The sequence below is a fragment of the Pteropus medius genome, unplaced genomic scaffold (assembly GCF_902729225.1).
Source record: "Pteropus medius unplaced genomic scaffold, Ma_sr-lr_union100, whole genome shotgun sequence".
Lineage (NCBI taxonomy): Eukaryota > Metazoa > Chordata > Mammalia > Chiroptera > Pteropodidae > Pteropus > Pteropus medius.
In genome coordinates, this window is record NW_024349800.1 from 45,136,517 (window position 1) to 45,149,394 (window position 12,878).

A 12,878-nucleotide genomic window follows, 5' to 3' on the forward strand; every position below is an offset into this window, starting at 1 on the left:
CCCACACCCCGTTCTCTCTCTTTCTCTCTCTCTTCCTTCCTTCCTTTTTTTTTAAATATGACATCTGATTCCATGGCAGATTCACGGCCTCTTTGCCTGAGTTCTTCTCCAGGCCATTGCCTTCCTTTTGGCCAGTTCATCAATTACTAAGGTCTCTACCACAACACAGATACCTCAGAGGTGAAAAAGAGAAGCAATTAAAATCACTTACACACATTCAAATGCAGTTACTTGTCTGCAATTTTTAATTAAGCAGCAGCTAAGTAGTAATAAAATGAAATTCTAGAATTAACTATGCACTTAATTTTTTTCTCTGTTATTTCATCCAATTACTAGTTCTCTGTCAAAGATTGTAGCTGGAACATAGTCAAAGATGAAACTCTGAGTACACATAATACTAAAGTAAATCAGTGCAATAATGATTTATGAAAGGGTCTTGGAACATTTTATGGGAACAGGTCCACCTAAACCAACACTAAATTAAGTATAAAGATAGGGCAGCAACTGACAAATAGGAAGCCTTCAGAAGAATAAAATTATCAACATGATCACATAAAAACTTAAAAGATATTGTTATATCTATGGCTACATATATCATTCATATATGTAGTTGAATTCTCCACCTACCATGGGGACATCAAGGTTTATATGACTGCAAATTTTACGGACTGTAATCCCGGAAGGTAAGCCTTTAACTCACCATCTCATTTTCTTTCTTTTCTTTTTAAATTGTCTTTCTCCTTTTGTCCTCTTGAAAGGTGCAGAAAGTTCTGATTACTAAACACCGATTAGTAATCACTAGGGGAAAATGCTCTTTGAGTCAGTTCATGAATTAAATGTTTTTCAGAATTTTTTAAATTCAAAGAAGGCAACCTTTTACCTTCATACTTTAAAAAAGCTACTTTAGAAAGAAACACTGTAATAGCCATTATTATCATAAAGCTTTTCATTTGGTTCCCTGCCACCATCCCCACCTCCGCCGCTAAGCCCTGGCCATTGCAATGTACAGCTGCATTGTACAATCAGTGGATGTGGCATACTGTCGTTTTTATGACCTTTCCAACATACAGGTAACACTGTTATGCAATGAACCGGATTGCCATAACAGAAAACTGACTCGTGGTGAAGATTCTCAACTATTTTAGCAAGCTAAGACTCTCTCAGTTGTGGGCAGATAACTTTGCAGAGGGAAATGGTCACAGTGGACACTGTCCCTGGTGGTCAGAGCACACCATTTCCCACGCACATAAGAGCACTGTAGCCAGGCGGAACTTCCAAGAACGCTGGTGGTTTTGTTGTGTAAGAGAAGTGTGCGCTGGGCATCATGCTGCATTTTTTTCTCATCTAAAAACACAATCAGATTTCTTCTAAGGCTGAATATTACATCATACCAGAGTTGGTGTGATTCCAACTTAACCACACTGGGTCTGCAGGGGAAGAAAATGACCACTAAGTTCCTTGAAAAATATTACCCTAAACAAATACTATTGTGTCTGTAACTAAGCTGAGCCTTTTTCTAAAGCCAAGTATCCATAGGCTCGGAAATACCGTCAGTGACACGCATGAAATGGCATGTCATGTGTCAGTCATCCATTTAGCTTTTGTCCATCAGAGGATAACACAAATTACAGCACTTTTGATCACAAAGGACAATTTTGTAGATTTAATTTAGAATCAGAAGGCTTGGTTGAGTTCTGCCAGTTAATGCTTTCATGAGCATGGACAAGTCACTCACTGTCTCTCAATCTCAGCTTCCTCGCTGTAAACAATGGTAACGGTGTCCTCTCTTACACAGGATTGTAGCAAAAAAGCACTTTATATCGGAAAATTCGTGCAAAAATGCAGAAATTTATCTTCTCGATACCATAAATGGGCTCCAAGACAATCAAAGCACACGGAACCTACACATCACAGACTCCAGAGATACTACTGTGATCATTTGAACATCCAGTAAAACCAGACTATCTCTAGAACAATGGACACATGACACACAAACAACTAAACAGCTCCAAGAACTGTAAATGAGCAGTTCACATAAAGGCAAAGAGGGACCCAAAGGAGTTCACTCTTTGGGAGCAGGTTCTTTGGAGCATACAATCTGGCAAAAACAAAGAAACAAAACAAGCCCTGCAGCACAAAATTTGTTTCTTTATTCTAAAAACATCAAATTTTGTTGCCTTCTTTTAAAAAACATTAAATTTTGTTTCCTGATCCTGGAAAAAATCAAACACTATTCTGCTTCCAACCAGCTCTAAAGTATGACTTGTGAACTCTGCTATGTTTCTGAGTTCAACTCATTCATGAGTTTCCAATATCCACTGAACTATGCCAATTGCTGTGGAAAGAAGCAATACCCAGTAAGAATTGGAGGTAATTTTCAGAGATTCTGGTTTGGCAGACTATACTCCTGATGACTCTTGAGTTCTTAGCTTTAAAAGCATCAAGCAGGTGAGAAGCAGGTTAAAAGTTCCCTTTCTTGCTATAAATTGCTTGATCTTCAAAAGGTGTCATCTCGTCAAAAAGGCTTGAAAAACATTGATAACTTTCTCAAAGACATTCATGAAAGGTCTGCCTACTTCATTTTCTCCTGATTAAACCCAAAGACCCTTCTGCTACTTATGGGATACTCAGGGCTCTTTCTCATTGCCAGCCTTTATTTTGACATTTAACCCCATGGAGAAATATGGAGAGCCAAATTAAATTTTTTAGAGGGTTCAAGAAGTGGTTTTTTCTAAGGGCTCTGTCTCTGGCTGATGACCCAGAAAAGCCTCCAGGTTTGTGACTCACAAATGAGAGGGCCAGTCTTTAGATATGCGGCAGGTAGTGAGTGAAGCTTGCATCTCGGTGCAGGCAGCATCCCAGTCAGCAGAGAAAAGTGCCCCCCGCCCCATTACAGTCCCCCGGCCTGTGACCCTCCCTTCACAGCTCAGAACAAATGAGAAAACAGAGGGAAAGATCGCATGGCTTCATTCATAAACAACAACCTACATGGAAAACCCAACTTCTAGCTTGAGGCGCAAGGTCTGATAATAGTTTTAACACCACTAAGCTGGTTATTTGGGGTGGGGCATGGGTGGAGTGGAGGCCCCTCAAAGGAAAGATGTGACAGGAAAAGCGAAGGAAGCCAGAAGGGGCAGTGAGAGCAGCGCGTTCCAGGGTAATAATAAAGCTCTCAGCTGCTGTTCTTACCGATGGGAGGGCCATCGCTGAACTGCTCTCAAAGAGAAAACATGCCGCCAGTCAGCCGTCCTATCCAGCTTGGGCTTGGACTGTCACCAGGGGAAACCTCACCCTTCCTGCCACAGAGAGTTTGCAAGGGCCATAGCATACATTGTGTGTCTAATTGTAGTGCGCTGAAATGGTCTCATTTGCATTTCATGAGCTTTTACATGTAAATGTGTGGGATTAGTATATGCGTTCCACTTTTATTTTTTAACGTGTTCAGGTTCTGGAGTCAGTGCCACTTCTGCCTGTGCCAAATATAGCTGAGTGGCTAAGGGGGGTCTCTGAGCTTCAGTTTTTGCACTATAAAACTGGAATAATAACATACAGCAAGACTTACTGTCAGGGTTGTATAAAAATAAATATATTTGCTTAGCATGTCATCCAGCATGGAAAGTGCACAATAATTGTAATTTAAAATTATTAATGTTAATATTATAACAGTAAAAGCAGCAGAAGCCTTGAGCTCTCTTTTCTGGCTCTGCCACTAACTAGCATCATGACCCAGATAAATTTGCTATGATATACTCATTTTTAAAATGAAAACGTTAAACCGTACATTGTATAATTCATATACACATCTAAAAGCCGTTGACTTGATGTACTATTTGCATGTAAAATAATTATTTTTATTTTTCTGTTATTAATATTTTGAAAGTCAAAGTATCGTTGGGTTTTCCAATATAATCTGCAGGCTTTCAAAAATTCAGTACTTGAACAATTCAAAGGATACTCTGCCATTTAGACCCCCCATTTTATTTGTGGGTGGCTCTATTATTCCAGAGACACAATTTCACTGGAAAGTTCTTTTCCACTATCGGCCTGTGGAAAAAATGAAACTATACCAGAAGCAAACTCCCTAAAGAATGGCCGAGCTGGCAGCCAGAGCCCTGCCGTCAGACAGGGAAGTCACTGAGCCACATGGCCACAGGCTGACCCAGGGACCTCATACAAATGGCATAAAGAGGAACAGAGTTGGAATAATTTTTTTTTCTCATTGAACACTCTGGGTTTTGTGGATTCTTCTACATTTTAAAGAAAAGAAGGTGTGGAAGTATGGAGACGCGCCATTTTTTTCAGACAGGGCATCTGAAACTGCTTCCATCCCACATCTCTGGCTGATGTAAGACTCAACACCAACTGTGTGGGGGAGACTGTGGCATAACCAGCACACTCTGGGTCACTTTCAATCCATTCTTCACATACAAGGACTGATAGCTGTGGAGGGAAAGAATGCTTCCTCCAGGCAGGGGGCAGAAAAGGCAAGAAAACTATACAACCTGAGCATATATGACAAGCCACCAGTCACCCAGAGTGCTCTGGGCTTGTCACAAGCCGACTAACTGGCAAGAATTAAATCAAAGGAACCACTTTCTGCCCCTATCCTGAACATCTAGGCAATCTGGGCCAATGAATTTGGGTTACCTCCCCACATCGCTCCGGTTCAGAGGCCTGTCACTTCCAGAGGTTTCCATCAGCAGGTCAGGGGTCTGCCCTCCCCCTTTTTCCTTTTCCTTCCTTCTTAAACTTTCTGCTTGTGACTTCCACGGAAGGACAAAAATCCCTGAACAACAGTTCTGTCCCAGGATGGTGCCTGCTTTGCTGCTCTCCCCAAAGCGAGCTCCATTATTGCCCAGAGAAACAGAGAAAGAACAGGTCCTCTCAGGTATTTGGATGTCAGGCTCTTCAGAGTTGTAAATCAGCTTCAGGCAACACTTCTATAATTCAGGCCATAAACAAGGAAGCAAGACTCTGGCATCATAAAAACACTAGCTTAGCCTTATCTAAAATAAGGAAGACCAGGGGCAACTAAAAATGTTAGCTTTAAAGTAAGGAAGGTGAATTAACTTGTAGAAGACAAGAGCTATAAAATACACCTTTCAATAAATTAGAAAGCATGCCTAAAATCTAAATATGATTTCTAATTTAAATCTAAATATTATTTTGTTCATTTTCTGTATTGCGCATTGTTATACATAATTAAATGAGATAGTGTTCAAAATTGACTAGCAATGGTCAAGTCAGACGTGCAATAAATTCACAAGTTCTTTCTCAAAACATTATTTTTCACATTTCAATGGTAAGACTGAGTAAAAACAAATCTAGTCATCAATTCACTTCCACAGATTCTCTTCGTCATAACCTGACTCTTGACTTTGACTCTAAACACCACAGACTATAAAAATCCCGGACGCCAGGAAATAAACTGGCTGTTTTCTAGATAGGAGTCAAGCAACATTCCCCTTTCATCCTTAAAATTAGAAAACAACGTTGCTGAAAATAACAGATTCTTAAAAAAAAAAAAAATCAATAAAAATGAAAATGGCTGTTGATAATAGGTACCCCTTTTAGTGCCAAAGAGAAACAAAAATCAAAATTAAAATTGTGGCTTGCCACACACACACACACACACACGCACGCACGCACGCGCACACACACACGCGCGCGCACATGCACACACACGTCCTCCAGTTACTTACAGGGGCAGTCGTGTTGGGTATGCCTCACATCAGCACCCTGCCTGTCTAGCTGCCAAGTGCCGGAGCACTCCGCGAGCAGCTGTTTCCTTCGAGCTGAGGCTCTATGTCTTAACCAGTCACATGTGCCTCTTGATAAATACTGCCGCCTTGCCAGGAGGTCAGAAACTGAAGATCATTATTCTCCTAATTCGTGAACCTTTTTTTAACCCCTGAGCTGGCTCAGCCATTTCATTAGCATGCAGAGCAGTGCATTCCACAATTTGTTTTCTTTTCATGATCAACACCGAACAGCTGATAAGTCACACTGGAGGGCAGGTCACTGCAAGTGGAAAGTTGCTGGGTTTTTTTCTTTTTTTTTCTGGGGGGCGGAGTAGGTGCGGGAGGCTGGCAGTCCCTATGCTTCCTCATCTCACTCAGGTTTTCACTGGGAACAGCAAGAAGGAGCCACAGACCAGCCCAGAGTTGCAACTGCTTTGCCTTCCAGGTGCCCCTAGAGAACATCCACTTGTTTCATCTTGACTTTGTTTTCTCAGCATCATCCCAGGCTCCTGTGTGTTGGGAGAGCCACAAGACGGAATGCACTGTTCTGAGGAAAACAGACTAACAGTCTAAGGATGATTAGGTTTAATTTCAACACAGCCAGGGCTGTGATGTGGCACAGGGCTGTGCCAAGCGATGTGGAAGGGCAAATGTGAGAGGTAAATTAATGAAGACTATCAAATGCAGTTTTGTGTAAAGAGCTAATGGAAGTGATTTCAGGTGGTTTAAGACCAAACCACCTAGTTGGGTTGTGTCAACATTTGGGGGCAGAGCAAAGCAGTTGAGATTATCACCTAAAGCATGAAAGTGGAAACAGAAATTATCGCAAAATTTACAGATGTGCTTCTGCCCCCTTTGGATTGCCAGGAAGTTAGACCAACCTGCTGCTTCGTTGTGCTGCTCAAAAAGGTGACAAATCATCCTCGGTGTTTTGCTGAATTCATCATACTTCTCACGTAAGCTGATTTTCCCATCCTTCCTTCATCCTCCTCTCCAAGGAAAGTCTTTCGTCTATCTGACTTTGGACAGTATCCGACCTTGTGTCATATCTGATTTCTTGGTATAGTAAGATTGACAGTTCCCCAAATCAGTGACCAAGCAGGGTAGAGTGCAGATATGACAGAGTCAGCTCATTTGGCAATGAGAACATCTGAAAAGATGTTAAAAGGTTAAAATGCCCCAGGGGATTTCTGAACATAATGAGCCTGTTAAACTGTCAACCTTGATTTTGAGCATGTGAGATCTTACTCAATAAAGGAGCTTGTGTGGGCAATATTTCATATTTGGGGTTTGTCTCATAATTATTTACAGTGTTAATCAAACCAAAGTTTTCCTCCATGCAGAGGATAGAGTGTTTTTCCAAAATAACAGAAAAAGACCAAAAAACCTCAGTTTAGCCATTTTTTTCAGGGGACTGATTTGTTACCAACATGTAGAAGCCCGAAGTGCAAGTGGAAAAATTCTTTGCAAGTTTCAAAACATATCCCTTTTTAAGTGTTCAAAGTTAGCAACAGAAATTTAAAAAACATATTAAAATACAATATGCTAAAATGCATGTCATTTTCATAAACATTTCTCCTCAGATGTTGATGTGACAATTATTAATCAGAACTAGAAAAGGAAGACTACTGAAGATTTGAAATATACATCGTGATTTATTTAGACTTTGTATTTACGCTAACAGAAACTTTTGTGACCTTCTGGCATCCATCAATCACTTTATTTGCAACTGACTGTGTTAGTTACTCTGACCATATCACACAGTGAGAGAGGGGTGTCTGGAAACTCTTTAATGACCCATAGTAAAAACAGCTTTGGGAAAAGTCAGCATAGAGATTCTTCTCCTGTTCTACTGGAAGAGAGGAAGAGATGGATCCTGATCATACCTATAAAGCAAACCGTCAGCACAGACCAAGACTTTGGACCCTTCCAATTGAAGATTTCTGCAATGACATCTTTTTCAAGCCTAGCAAAGAAATAGATCCCACCTCCCTGCCCAAAATGCCTAGAGGTACCAATCCTCTCCTCCAACTCCAAAGGAGGCCATGCACTCCCTGGGCTTTGTCTCTCCTGTGATTCCTACCTGCCCAGGCCCTTTCTTCAACAATGCTTTCTCTCTCTGTCTGCTCACCATTATTTAAACATGCTCACGTTGTTTTAATGTTTGTTGTTGTTGTTGTTGTTGTTGTTATTGTTGTTTGATCCTTTACGCTTTAATTACTGCCCCTAACCCATTCATTCTCGTCACAACTAAGCATCTGGAGAAACTCTTCTTGTCTCCATCATCTCACACCCCATTTAAGTCTCAACCTGCTTACAGTCTGGCTGCTTCTTCCCTCTTTACTCCTGAAATTGCTTTCAGCAAGTCACCATAGACCAAGGCTATTAGACACTTTTTTATTTTTTATCTTCCTCAGCCTCTCAGCTGCGTTCAACCTATCTGACGAAACACTTTTAAAAATGTTCCCTCGTGGCTTCTTAAAATTTTGCTTCTACCTCGTTTGGCCTAATATGTGGTCTTTTCTTCTTCCTGCTCCTAAAATGTGAAATCCCCTCTCTTCTTTCTGTTCTCTAACATCTCTCATGTGTCTCAATTTCTTATCAAATGACTATAGTAGTTTCCTAATTAGTCACTTTGCCTCCAAAAATCTGTCTCTGCCTTCAGTTTGTTTATTTTTTTTTTACACTTTTGTACTGAAAGTCTCTCGGGGACACAGTGGTATCTTAGGCACCTTTGCATCCCTAGAACCTATAACAGGGCTGGAATCCTTCTTTTGGATATTGTACTGCTGTCGCATCTCTTATTCTGTTGTAACTGGGTCTTCATGTGTCTATGTTTCATCTGACCTTTGACAATCTTACAGAAAGCTTATGACTGATTCATTTGATATCCTCAATGCTTAATATAATGCCTGACAGGTAGGAGACACATAGCTGAAACAGTGCTGAATGAAGAAATGAATGATTAAGAAGAAGGACCTTCTGTTTATTCCTTTAAGAAAAGATATGTTTGCAAAAATTGATTTTATATTAGGCCACCAAAAAATCTTAAGTAATTCACTCCTAAAGAAATTGTTTGGGCCATATTCTCTGATGATACTGTAATAAAACTATAAAATAATTACAAAAGTATAGGTCAAAAAAGAGCTAAGCTCTTGGAAAATTTTTAGCTCTTCTTTAAAAAAATTCACTGATTTGAGAAAAAATCAAAAAGGCAATTACAGAATGCTTAGAAGTTTTCAATAATGAGAACACCACATATTAAATATTATGGGCAGAGCTAAAAGACTTGATTACAGGCAGAGTGACTGAAGAAGAAGTTGAAAAACAACACATCAATAATTATGGAAAGATGTAAAAGTTATTGAGAAATTGTTTCCAAGAAAAGTTTTTAGTTTAAATTACTTGCACAATCAAGTTCTCTCTAAGCTTCAATCCACAGATAATTCCCAAGTTATATAAAATGTTCAAATGGACAATAGTAACAGAAAACTAACATAATACCTCTGACCTAAAACACATATAAAGCATAATAAAGGAAACCACAGACTAACCTCACATATATTTTATTAATTTTTAAAAATTAATTTAAAAATCTTAAATTAATAAAATGGAGTTAGGAGAATTTTTCTTAGCATGTTAAAGTTATCTATATCGAACCAAAACCAGACATCATACCTAATGGTGCAATATTAGAGGTATTAATATTAAAATCAAAAACAAGAAAAGGATGCTCATCATCACTATCACCATTTAGCACTGTTCTGGGCATTTGAGAAAGTGAGAGACAAAATTAACCAACTTTCACATGTTATAATCATTTACTCAAGAGAATCAACTTTTAAAAATGTTTTAAATAATTATAAATGTCAGTGAGGTGAACAGTTACAAAATAAACACACAAAATTAATAAAATTTTTTATAACAGCCAAAACTTGTTCAAAAATGTAATGGAAAAAAATCTCAGTCATACTAGCAACAGCAATAATAAAATTTTTAGGAATAAAAAAATGAATGAATAAAATATTTTTAAAATGTATAAAATTCTACTGAGAAAATAGAAAATATTTCAATAAATGGAGAGTTATACAATTTCCCAGAACTGGAAGAGTCAACATTGTGAAGATGTCAATTCTCCCCTATTTAACTTATTCATATAGTTAAATTTTGGTTGAAATTCCAAAGAGATTTTTTAAAACAGGCCAAAAAAGAAATCCTAAAGTTTATTTGAAAGAATAAAAACCTGATAATGGTCAAGAAAATTTTAGAAAACAACACGGCGGGGTACTAAGTATTAAAGAGGCTAAAAACATCAAGAATTAAAAGTTTGATACTGGTGCCAAAAGAGGCAAGCAATGGAACAGAACAGAAAGCCCAGAAATGTAAATATAAGTACTATGTTAAAATGCTTATTTGCTAAATATGGTATTTAAACCCACTGGGGGAAAATGGATTATTCAATAATTAGTTGAATAGTTAATTAATATGAAAATAAAGATGTAATTATTACCTCATAACATATACAAAAAAAGTGCCTTGTGAGCTAAAGAGTTAAATGTAAAAATAAAACCACATGCCATCTTAGAAAATCATGTGATGGTTCCCATAATCTTAAATTTTTTAATGATTAAATAGTTTTATTGTGAAAGTTATTTTAATTATGATCACAAAAGCAGAACCCATAAAAACCAGAAAATTTTTAAATATTTAAATGAATAAAATATAAAATTTACGTATGTCAATAATAATATCATAACCAAAATTAAATCACAAATGACAAAATGAAATTAAAAAATGACACCTACATGGTAAAGAGTTAATAGTCTTACCACATAAATAGCATTAAAATTAGCAATTGGGCAAAGGAAATTAGGAGAAACATAAATGACCACTATACACGTGAAAAAAGAATTTAGCATCATAAAAAAAGTACAAACTAAACAATGATAGAATATCATTTATTATCTCTTAACAAAGTAGAAAATTGATAATTCCCACTGTTGGGAGAAGGTTTGGAAAACGGCACTTTCATACTCTGCTGGCAAGAGTATAAATTGGTACAACGTGTAAGGAAAATAATTTTGTAATATGTAGCAAAAGCTTTTTAAAATATGTATACCCTCAATTCAGCTATTCCTATTCTAAAAATTAACCCAATAAAATCATGTATATTTTTACATATATAAGAATGTTTCTCACAGCATTGTTTATACTAGTAAAAAATTAGAAACAATCTATGTGCAAAAGTCTCAAGTAAATCATAACACATTCATAAGAGGTAGCACTTTGCAATCGTAAACTAATGTTGTTGAACTACATTAACAGAGAATAATTTTCAGCACAAGCTAAGGTAAAAACACAAGTTTATTCAGTATGATCTCATTTTTCTAAGAAAATATATCAATATATGTAAATGTCCGAAACATTATAAATCAAATTTTTAATAATAGTTATCTTTGGGAGTTGAGGTCATATACAGTTTTCTTTATGCTTATCAGCTTTTTTTCTACTGTTTCTATAAATGTCTATCACTTGTTCATTTTTAATTGAAATCTTTTTTTATATAAGAAAAGAGATACAACACCTGCAATTATACTTAAGCGCTTTAATCATCTACACAAAGAGGAGAAAGCCTTTGACAAGAAATGTGATCAAGAAAAAAGGACCCAGAGTAGAAAAACCTGGCCATCATTAACAAAGCCAGACACTTCCTCCAGACTAAGTCTCGATTTTCTATCTTGCTGGTCCTGGACCCAATATTTGAAAGCAAGTCATCGGAAGTGATGGAACTACCAAGTTCAAAGGATACATACAGGAAAAGGAGGGACATGTGCTCCTGCTCTAGTACCTTGAATTCGGTTTCTTAAAGACATCCTGGTCTGATGGGCCTTTGCACCTATCTCAGGCATTCCCTTAAGTAGAAATTGTCAAATGGTATCTATCCATGCCATGAACACATGGTCAGATAGCATGAACCCACCAGCTACGACCTCCTGAAGTTGCCCATTCATCCATCCTTCCGTCTTGTGCCAAACTCCAAACAAGCCGCTCCAAGTTGGTAACACACCACCTGCTGGTCAATTTGAGGTACTAACAGCCATAGCACATCCCCACCTCTACCTTCCTTTTCTTTCAGGGGACTTTTCATGAATTATTACTCTCTTATTTCTCCAGTTTAATAAATTCTACCTGGTCATCTCTTTCTCAGATACATACACTTTTTGGATTCCTTCTCTCCTTCTCTTTTTTCTTTCAACATTTGTCTAAGTACCGGGGAGAATTTTCTCTCCCTGTCTTGCTCTTCCCCTTTCTATCCCCTTGAACCATGTGTAAGCCAAAATAAATACCTGGTCACAATCAGTTATCATGGGAGCCGTGCTAACGACATGCCTGTAATAACTTGAAAGAAGAAATTGTGCAAGAATCAGAGAGTAGAGTTTTTAATTTCCAAATCTCCTGAACAAAGCAAATCATTGTCAATAAATGAAAAAATACATCTGTATTTGATATGCGTTGCATTTAAGGATTCACCAAAGTACATGACAAAAGTCTGTGCTCTCCAAGCTTATAATCTCTCCAGAATAAAAGTGGAACAAGTAGAAAGCCTTATATAAGGAATAATATTTATTACATATCATAAAATTAGTACCTAATAATAATTATAATGTACTATATTGATGATATTAATAATATATAATAAGCTAACATCTGTGTACAATGCTCATTTAATTCTCACAGCAATGTTCTAGGAGACACTATTATTACCCTCAATGATCTTTAGTGAGATTAACTAGCCTGCCCACAACTAGTAAGCAGCAGAGAGAGAAATATGGATATGAACCCAATTCTGACTTCAAACTCTGCACATTTACATCCCCAAATGATTTAAGAATCATGGAAATGTACATAAACTCGCTCATCCTTTTCTAATTGAAGCTGCTTACTCACAAACACAACATCCAAGTCAATTATATTGCACTTTGGGGTCTAATTATTGGCATTACAACAATAGTTTCCTATTATTCTTTATGGCAAACGTGTGCTGTTTTGGCCAGTGGTACTTGTTAAGTGGTTCTGGTGCAGTCTGGAATAATATGGAGTGGCATTTATAACATTGTTATGCGGATATGCCTTCTG

General features: G+C 37.6%; 1 protein-coding gene across 7 annotated transcripts in view; it reads right to left on the reverse strand.

The window, feature by feature from the left end:
* The window catches only part of RASGRP3 (RAS guanyl releasing protein 3), an 84,958-nt gene that overhangs the window by 55,895 nt on the left and 16,185 nt on the right, over positions 1-12,878 (reverse strand). Inside the window, exon 1 of one of the 7 annotated variants that reach the window (XM_039887432.1) lies at positions 6,623-6,856. The exons of 2 other annotated variants lie outside the window; for them this stretch is intronic. The gene's annotated coding sequence lies outside the window, so the exon portion shown is untranslated. Of the gene's footprint in view, positions 1-3,189; positions 3,567-5,702; positions 6,227-6,622; positions 6,857-12,878 lie in introns of those variants that run through there. 4 more of the 7 variants (XM_039887429.1, XM_039887435.1, XM_039887428.1 and 1 more) reach the window with 4 other exon arrangements.